At 39.4% G+C, this 7,430-nt stretch overlaps 1 non-coding gene and 1 pseudogene across 1 annotated transcript; one reads left to right on the top strand and one right to left on the bottom strand.

Moving 5' to 3' along the window:
• Nucleotides 1-238: 238 nt before the first annotated feature.
• LOC101842745 lies at nucleotides 239-536 on the bottom strand (annotated as a pseudogene).
• Nucleotides 537-7,123: 6,587 nt separating this feature from the next.
• Nucleotides 7,124-7,230, top strand: LOC121140059. Its single transcript, XR_005876898.1, has one exon. It is a non-coding gene; the product is annotated as a U6 spliceosomal RNA (small nuclear RNA).
• Nucleotides 7,231-7,430: the final 200 nt, after the last annotated feature.

Here is a 7,430-nt window from a genome sequence, read left to right on the forward strand (position 1 = left end):
GGAATTGAACTCAGGACCTCTGGAAGAGCAGCCAGTGCTCTTAACCTCTGAGCCATCTCTCCAGCCCTCAAATTTCCTCTTTATCTCTTCTTATTAGTTTTAATTTTTTTAAAGTAACAATGTACTTTTAATTGATTTTCAGGTAAAAACTACACAGAGAGACAAGGAGGAGGATCAGTGATTAATTCTGGCCCTAATTTATCAGAGCCATAACATCTACATTAGAAAAAACAAGGCATTATACCATACTTGTGGCTGGCCACCAAATCTGGTTTTTTATGTTCTTCTTTAGCTCTTCCACTTTTTCCACATAGGTTTTCATGGCACTTTCCTTGGAAGTTTCTTTAAGTTTATTCCAGGAATCCCACTTGGCCTTGCCTTTGAGGTCCATAAAGCCTGGGCCCATCTGTATTTATGTCACCCACAGTGGCTTGTTTGAAGTGGGTGTAGATGAAGAGCATCATCTCTTTATCACTTGGCTGGGTCTTGAGGCACTTCACCTCTTCAGGAGGTTTCTCAAATTCAGCCTGAGCCATTCCGGTGAGGTGGCCTGGATCTCCAAAGCACGGGAGCAAGGGCAGGCAGGGAGCACTCAAGTTTGATTAGTTTTAATTTGAAGTCTGTTTTGTCAGATATTAGGAAGCAATATTCTTGCTTCCTGGTCCCATTTTCTGGGAATGTTTTTTATCCTTTTATTTTATGGTTTTGTCTATCCTTGATGATAAGTTTCTTGTAAACAACATAAAGATACATTTTTGTTTCCATTCTTATGTCATTTGATTGGTGAATTGAAGCAATTAATATTTAAAGTTATTATAGAAAGGTGTGTGTGCTGTCATTTTAATCTTTTATTTTCTGTTTATGTACATTGTTTTACTTTTTCAGTGATTATAGATTCATTTGTTTTCTTTCTATGCTCTCGGCTATATTTATTCCTGTTTTTACTCCTAAGTATTGATTTCAGTATTCTCTATAGGGTTGGTATGGTTGACATGAGTTATATTAACATGCTTATATCACAGAAATTTTTTCTTCTTCAACTATGATAGATAGTTTTGCTGAGTATAGTAGTTTAGGTTGACATCTGTAATTTTTTTTTAATGTGCATTAGTGTTTTGCCATTGAGGTTCAGGGCCCCTGGAACTGGAGTTACAGACAGTTGTGAGCTGCCATGAGGGTGCTAGGAATTGAACCTGGGTCCTCTGGGAGAGCAGCCAGTGCTCTACCACTGTGTCATCTCTTCAGCCCAACATCTGTGGTTTTTTAGAACTTGGAGTGCATTGCTCCAGGCTCTTCTGGCTTTTAGAGTGTCCATTTAGAAATCAGCTGTTGTTATGATGGGTTTTCATATATATATGAAAGAGAGATGACTTATATATTTTTTCTTTAAGCATTCAGTACCCTCTCATTGTTCTATATATTTAGTGTTTATATATTATATACCTTTGGGTGTTTATTTTCTGATCCTTTTATTTTGGTATTTATGTGCTTCTTGTATCTGTATGGATGTCTTTCCCTTGATTTGGGGATTTTTCTTCTATGATTTTGTTGAAGACCTAGACTGTTTCATTTACCTGGGATTATTTTCCTCACCTATGCGTATAACTCAAAGATTTGGTTTTTTATGGTGTTCCACATTTGCTGTATGTTTCTTTCATAAAGATTATTTTTATTTATTTATTTATTTTGTTTTTTTCCAGGCAGGGTTTCACTGTGGCTTTGGAGGCTGTCCTGGAACTAGCTCTTGTACACCAGGCTGGTCTCAAACTCACAGAGATCCTCCTGCCTCTGCCTCCCGAGTGCTGGCATTAAAGGTGTATGCCACCACCACCTGGCTTTTTAAATAAATATTCTTTATTTGAGTGATCCAGTACTTCTATTTTATCTTCAAGTCCTAGTATTATATTTTCTATTATTCTCTCGGCTGATAAGGTTTTCCTTTGAGTTTTCTAATTGAGTTATTAAGTTTTTCCCTTGTCTTTATTTCAGCGTGAGTTTTCAATATTTCTATCTCTTTACTGAATTCTGATTTGAAATCTTAAATTGTCTACATCATTTTATTCAGCAACATATTTACATTTTCTTGGACATCACTTAGCCATTTATTACTATCTTCTTTAGTTCATCAGGGTGTTTGTGCCTTCTTTAAACTCTTTGAATTCTTTGATAAAATGCATGATTGTTCTTCTAAGTCTTTCTCTCTGGGATTCATCTGGGTAATTTCCATTAGAGAACATTTCTATAGAACTAGTAAGTGTTGGGGAGAGGGGACACAATTTATGGCATTTCCACATTGTTTGTGCACTTGCAGTGTGTCCTGGACACATGTATTCCTTTCACTGGTTTTGTGTTGATATTAGAGTCTAGTCTGCCTCAGGCTGCACCATTGCAGGAACTACATGCCTGGGGCTAGGGTGTGGAGATGAGGCTGCTGAGTGAGGTTCCCTGACACTCACCAGGCAAACGTGGCGAATGAGCTTTCCCTCCAGAGCTAGGTCTGGGAGTGTACTATGACCCTGGGAGGCTGCAAGCTGGGGGAAACTCATCAAGGAGAACAGGAGCCGGAGCCACGCCTGGGAGTGTGGGGGATGGTCTAGTGGGAAAAGTTCCAGGGGCCTCTTTTTACAAAGCTAATGTTGCCCTGAGAGCCAAACCAGATAAAATGAAGCAAAATAGGAAAATATGAATAAATAGCCTTATTAAAGATAGATGCAAAAATTTTCAACAGAATAGTTGGAAAGTGAATTAAAGAACAAATCAAAAAGATCATTCATTGGAGCCAGGCGTTGGTGGCTCACGCCTTTAATCCCAGCACTCTGGAGGCAGAGGCAGGTGGATCTCTGTGAGTTCAAGGACAGCCTGGTCTACAGAGCAAGTTCCAGGCAAGTGTAGACAATACAGAGAAACCCTGTCTCGAAAAAAAAAAAAAAGAAAGAAAGAAAAGAAAAGATCATTCATTGGCGCGCTAGATGGTTCAGTTGTAAAGATGCTTGCTGCCGAGCCGGGCGGTGGTGGCGCACGCCTTTAATCCCAGCACTCGGGAGGCAGAGGCAGGCGGATCTCTGTGAGTTCGAGGCCAGCCTCGTCTACAGAGCGAGTTCCAGGACAGCCTCCAAAGCCACAGAGAAACCCTGTCTCGAAAAAACAAAAAAAAAATTTTTTTATAATGAAGTATCCAGCCAGGCAGTGATATCGCACACCTTTGATCCCAGCACTTAGGAGACAGAGGCGGGCAAATCTCTGTCAGTTCCGGGACAGCTTAATCTACAGAGTGAGTTCCAGGACAGCCAGAGCTACACAGAGAAACCCTGTCTCAAAAAAACAAAAAGAAATTCATAGGTTTTTAAAGTATACACTATTCTGGTCCAGTGAGACAGCTCAATGGATAAAGTGCCTGTTTTTCAGGTCTAATGATCTGTTTGATCCCTATAACCAATGATAGAAGGAGAGAATAGACTCCTGAAAGTTGTCTCTGATTTCCACAAATGCACTGTGGCACATACACCCATACACACACACACACACACACACACACACACACACACACACACACATACACAATTATGTTCAATGAAATTTTCTTAATTTATTTGTTTATATTTTATGTGCATTAGTGTTTTGCCTGCACAGATGTCTGTGTAAGGATGTTGGATGCCCTGGAAATACACTTAGAGACAGTTGCAAGCTTCCATGTGGGAGCTGGAATTGAACCTGGGTCCTCTGGAAGAACAACCAGTTCTCTTTAACTGCTGAACCCTCTTTTTCAGCATCTTAATTAACTTATTTATTTTGTTTGTTTGTTTTGGTGGTTTCGAGACAGGGTTTCTCTGTGACTTTGGAGGCTGTCCTGGAACTAGCTCTTGTAGACCAGGATGGTCTTGAACTCACAGAGATCAACCTGCCTCTGCCTCCTAAGTGCTGGGATCAAAGGCATGCACCCTTAATTTAATTTTTAAAATTATATGCTTCTCTGAAAAGTGTCATGGACTCTTGAATAGTCCTACTCTGTCCCACCCAGGGCACAAATCATCTCTTTGCCTGGTATATATACATATTGTATGTACTATGTATCAGTTAATCAATTAGTAGCTATCTCAAGTGTTAGATTGGCTTTTAATATATTATAATTTGAGCCAGGCGGTGGTAGAGCACGCCTTTAATCCCAGCACTCGAGAGGCAGAGGCAGGTGGATCTCTGTGAGTTCGAGGCCAGGCTGGACCGACAGCCTCCAAAACAATACAGAGAAACCCTGTCTCATAAAACCAAAAAATATATATATATATATATATATATGTATTTTAATTTGACAATTATTCTATTTCATTATTAGTTACTATTAATCTCTGTGCCTAATAAACTAAATGTTATTATAAGTACACATATGTAGGGAAATTATATATATATATATATATATATATATATATATATGTGTGTGTGTGTGTGTGGCTTCATACTATTCATAATTTTAGGCATCAACTGGGGATCTTGGAATGTGGCCTTTGTGGATAGATAAGGATTACTTTATGAGTTAAATCTTAACCAAAAGTATCAGCGAAGCTTCGTTAATTTCATATAAGATAGGTTTCTTTCTTTTGAGCTAAAGGTTTTTGTTTTGTTCTTTTTTTTTTTGGTGACAAGCTCAGGTTAGTCTCAAACTAACTATGCAGCCAATCCTGCCTTCACTTCCTGTGTGCTGGGACTGAACCCACAGCTTCATACAAAGTAGGAAAAACACTCTACAAATTGAGTTTCAGCTGTAGCCATTACCATGGAAGATATAAATTCTGTAACAATGCCGGGCGTTGGTGGCGCAAGCCGTTAATCCCAGCACTCGGGAGGCAGAGGCAGGTGGATTTCTGTGAGTTCACGACCATCCTGGTCTACAAGAGCTAGTTCCAGGACAGCCTCCAATGCCACAAAGAAATGCTGCCTCAAAAGAAAAAAAAGGTATGTGATGTGGGTTTGGATATCTTCACCAAAACTCATATTGAAATTTAAACGCTGTTATGAAATAAGAAGATGGGAAATTAACACAAGTTTAAATTTAGTATAGCTACAGCACTTGAAAATGGTACCTTTCAGAAGTAACTAAGGTTAAGTGAGCCAGTGTGTGGGAGTCCCTAACTTAATGGATCTATGGCTTTCTAAGTGGAGGAGGAAAGACCTGAGCTGGATATTCAATTGCTATCCCCTGTGCGATGCTATAAAGAGTCTCCTACCATAAAGGACCTCACCACATTTGGCTGTCCAGTCTTGAACCATGATGCAAACACATCTTTTCCTGTTTCATGAATTTGAGAGGGAGTAAGCGAAGGAAGACAGGAAAGGGCTTGGGGATTAGAAAGGGGTTGGGGGTGATATAAGTATATTTTAATTAAAACACAAAATATTAAGAAAAAATTGCCTTACAAGTTACTCAGTCTTTGCTATTCATTTATAGCAACAGAAGATAGACTAAGACACTAGATTTAAAGGGAACCAATACAAAATGTTAAAAAGATTCAAGTCACAAAGAAGATAGTTCTAAACTTTACTTCTAGCAACATAGTCTCAAAATATATAAAATAAAAAATTGGCAAATCTAGAAATGGCAAAAGACGAATTTATAATCATAGTAGAATGATGATGAGTGGTACAATTTCTGGGCGCTATAGGTTGAGCAGTCAAAAAAGCAGCAAGAAATGCAGAATTGAACATTACAGTTAATGTTCTGGCTGTAATGCGTATAGACAGAGTTTTGCACTTGACCACTCAAGATTACACATTATTTTCAGCCTTGCATGAATCATTTATAAAGCTAGCCAAACTCTACACTCTAAAGTCAGTGCTAGCAAAACTTAAAGGATTACATCAAGCAAATCACTTTCCTTGCCACTATTCAGTTTAGTTAGGGATCAGTTTAAAACATTCCTATGTATTCTGTACATAGGAAATTTTTTTTTGGTTTTTCGAGACAGGGTTTCTCTGTATTGTTTTGGAGATTTTCCTGGGACTCGCTCTGTAGACCAGGCTGGGCTCATTCCTTGTCATATGCCCAAACGATTCACTATTCTGCCCCACAGTTATTTTCTCAGCCATGTTCACTGCTGCTTAGTAAAAACAGATAACAAATAGTAACAACCAAATATCCTTTGACTGACAAATGGATAAAGAAAACATGGTACATACACACAATGGAATTCTACTCAGCTGCAAAGAAAAATGAAGTTTGCAGGTAGTGCAAGGAACGGGAAAGTATTATCCTGACTGAGGTAACCCAGATCCAGAGAGACAAAGCCACATGTTCTCTCTTACTTGTGAATTCTAGCTCCAAATCTTTAGATGTGAGTATATAACCTGAAGTAGCCAGAGAAGTCAGGAAAGAAGAAGGGGACTATAGAGTGGGGGAGAATGAACTCTAGAAAAGGGCTTAGGAGGAGACAGGTGCTATGAAGTTGGTAATGAGAATAATGGGGGGTTGTGTTAGGGAGAGTTCACATATCCGAGGTCCTGTCCACGTGGACATGGTTATGTGGGAGAGGCGAGAGATAAAAGGGAGAAGAGAAAGTAAATCTCTCTTGGATCCTGGCCGCTTCGGGGACCAGTAAGTGATTTCTTAATAAAGTATCTTAGACCTCCTTTGCCAGTAGAGTTGTTCACTGCTTCAGGGTTGTAACTGGGAAGGAGTGAAGAAGGCCAATTAAGTGAAAGAGGGAAGAAAGAGAAACAAATAACACCAAAGATACTTGATAAAGCCACGGGGAAACATGATATTCTGTGACCTTAATTAAAATGCATATAATACATGGAGTTAAGCCACACGGGGAATCATGTTCCCTGCAAGAGCCATTAACTATCTAACAAAAACCCAAGTGCTAAACATACAGAGTCTCCCTTTGAGTTTTTAGTCAGGACTCCAAGAGACCTCAAAACAGTACAGGTTATTGCTATTTTCCTTGAGTACCTCCTAGAACTTGAAGGTAAGACTCTATTCCTGAAGATACTTTGGACAGTTGTTCTCTGAAATTTCTTCTGGTCTTCCAAATTTATAGCAGAATGGCCTATTAAGCTCTGATTATAGCATTCCAGGACTTCTTGAACCCACAGCTCCAAAGTCTCCTACAAAATTAAGAGATGCAATGAAGTGCTCACTTCGGCAGCTCATATACTAAAATTGAAACGATACAGAGAAGAGTAACATGGCCCCTGAACAAGGGTGACACGCAAATTCATGAAGCATTCCATATTTTTTTAAAAAAGAGATGCAATGAAAACAGTCCTAAGAGGGAAGTTTCTAGCTCTGTGTCTATATAAAAAATTCAGAAAGAGCCGGGCATTGGTGGCGCACGCCTTTAATCCCAGCACTCGGAGGCAGAGGCAGGTGGATCTCTGTGAGTTCGAGGCCAGCCTGGTCTACAAGAGCTAGTTCCAGGACAGCCTCCAAAGCCACA

The sequence above is a fragment of the Mesocricetus auratus genome, unplaced genomic scaffold (assembly GCF_017639785.1).
Source record: "Mesocricetus auratus isolate SY011 unplaced genomic scaffold, BCM_Maur_2.0 Super-Scaffold_100003, whole genome shotgun sequence".
Classification (NCBI taxonomy): Eukaryota; Metazoa; Chordata; class Mammalia; order Rodentia; family Cricetidae; genus Mesocricetus; species Mesocricetus auratus.